At 58.3% G+C, this 2,508-nt stretch overlaps 1 long non-coding RNA gene across 1 annotated transcript; it reads left to right on the top strand.

Moving 5' to 3' along the window:
• The first annotated feature begins 240 nt into the window (after positions 1 to 240).
• LOC122194119 lies at positions 241 to 2,295 on the top strand. The gene is made up of 3 exons (XR_006183047.1): positions 241 to 394; positions 1,033 to 1,184; positions 2,217 to 2,295. It is a non-coding gene; the product is annotated as an uncharacterized LOC122194119 (long non-coding RNA).
• Positions 2,296 to 2,508: the final 213 nt, after the last annotated feature.

Genomic DNA, 2,508 nt, shown 5'->3' with positions numbered 1-2,508 from the left:
AGAACCCATAGAACCCCACAGATCCCCATAGAACCCCACAGAACCCCACAGAAACCCATAGATCCCCATAGAACCCCATAGAACCCCCATAGAACTTCATAGAACCCCATAGAACCCCCATAGAACCCCATAGGATCCCCATAGAAACCCCATAGAACCCCACTGAACCCCATAGAACCCCATAGAACCCATAGAACCCATAGAACCCCACAGAACCCCCCAAACCCCCCCCCCCCCCCCCCGGCTGCTGACCCGCCCCCTATGTCTATGGGGCACCTGCAGTTCCCGGCTCCTGGTCGCCATGGGGGCAGTGGGGGCTGTGCCACCCCCCCTGTGGGGCCGAGCCCAAGAGGAGCCGCGTCCGCCGCTGCCGCCCCATAGAGCCGCAGTACCCGTAGGTGGGGGGGGCTGTGGGTTCTGTGGGGATTAATGGGGTTCTATGGGGTTTCTATGGGGCTCTATGGGGTTCTATGGGGGATCTATGGGGTTTCTATGGGTTCTATGGGGTTCTATGGGGTGTGGTGGGGTTCTATGGGGTTCTATGGGGTTCTATGGGGTGTGGTGGGGTTCTGTGGGGTTCTATGGGGGCTCTGTGGGGTTCTATGGGGTTCTATAGGGTTCTATAGGGTTCTATGGGTTCTATGGGGGTTCTATGGGGTTCTGTGGGGTTCTATGGGGTTCTATGGGGTTCTGTGGGGTTCTATGGGGGCTCTGTGGGGTTCTATGGGTTCTATGGGTTTCTATGGGGTTCTATGGGTTCTATGGGGTTCTATGGGGGTTCTATGGGTTCTATGGGGTTTTATGGGCTCTATGGGGGATCTATGGGGTCTATGGGGGATCTATGGGGTCTATGGGGTCTATGGGGGATCTATGGGGTCTATGGGGGATCTATGGGCTCTATGGGGTCCATGGGGTCTATGGGGGATCTATGGGCTCTATGGGGGATCTATGGGCTCTATGGGGTCCATGGGGTCCATGGGGTCTATGGGGGATCTATGGGCTCTATGGGGTCCATGGGGTCTCGCCCCCCAGGCTGATGACGACCAAGGTGGGTTCCGCCACCCCTGTGAACGTCACTTTCTGGGGGGAGGCGCTGCCCCGTTGCGCCCCACTTTTGGGGCAGACGAGAGAGCTGGAGGAGAGCCGGCCCTGCCTGCATCCGTGGGGCTGCCCCACAGATGGGGGTGAGCGGTGGAGAGGGGGGTTCTCTATGGGGCGCTGCGGGGTCTCTGTGGGATCTCTATGGGGTCTATGGGTTTCTATGCATCTCTGTGGGTCTCTATGGGGTTTCTATGGGGCACTATGGGTCTCTGTGGGTCGCTATGGGGTTTCTATGGGGCTCTGTGGAGCACTGTGGGATCTCTATGGGTCTCTATGGGGTTTCTATGGGGCACTATGGATCTCTATGGGTCTATATGGGGTCTCTGTGGGGCACTATGGATCCCTATGGGTCTCCATGGGGTTTCTATGGGGTCTCTATGGGGCTCCTATGGATCTCTGTGGGTTTCTATGGGGTCTCTATGGGTTTCTATGGGGCTCTATGGGTCTCTATGGGGTCTCTATGGGGCTCTGTGGGTCTCTATGGGTTCTCTATGGGGCTCTATGGATCCCTATGGATCTCTATGGGTCTCTATGGGTCGCTATGGGTCTCTATGGGGCACTATGGGGCACTATGGATCTCTATGGGTCTCTATGGATCTCTATGGGTCTCTATGGGGTCTCTGTGGAGCACTATGAGATCTCTATGGGTCTCTGTGGGTCACTGTGGGTCCCTATGGAGTCTCTGTGGGGCACAATGGGTTTTCTATGGGGCTCTGTGTGTCTCTATGGGGCACTGTGGGTCTCCCCACCCCCCATAACCTCCCTGTAGGATTTCTATAGGGTCCCTATGGGGTCTTTGTGGGTCTCTATGGGTCACTGTGGGTCCCTATGGGTCTCTATGGGTCTCTGTGGGGCACTATGGGTTTTCTATGGGGCTCATTGGGGCTCTTTGAGGCACTATGGTTCTCTATGGGGTCTCTGTTGGTCTCTATAGGTCACTATGGGTCCTTATGGGGCTCTGTGTGTCTCTATGGGTCTCTGTGGGTCACTGTGGGTCCCTATGGGGTCTCTGTGGGTCTCTGTGGGGCACTGTGGGTTTTCTATGGGGCTCCATGTGTCCCTATGGGGCACTGTGGGTCTCCCCGCCCCCCATAACCGCCCTCCCCCCCCCCCAGAGGACTGACGGCCGCCGGACCCCCAGATCTGCGCCTTTTCCCCCCAATTTCCTCCCCTCAATAAAACCCCAGCAATGCAGCGCTGTCTCTTTAAATCTGGGCGGGGCTACAACCGGACGTGACGTCACCGGCACCTCACCTACGCCCCGCCCACCTCCACTGCAGAACCGAGGGCGGGGCGGCGAGTGACGTCACCGCCAAGCCACGCCTCCCCCTCCCCCCCCTTCCTCCTGTTTGGCTGCAGCGGCTTGTGGGCGTGGCTTGGGAGGAGGAGGCGTGGCCTCGCCGCGCA

This window comes from Lagopus leucura, unplaced genomic scaffold (assembly GCF_019238085.1).
Source record: "Lagopus leucura isolate 7727_CA_CO unplaced genomic scaffold, USGS_WTPT01 34350-0_obj-0_obj, whole genome shotgun sequence".
NCBI classification, from domain to species: domain Eukaryota; kingdom Metazoa; phylum Chordata; class Aves; order Galliformes; family Phasianidae; genus Lagopus; species Lagopus leucura.
This window is presented reverse-complemented; position numbering and strand designations above follow the sequence as displayed.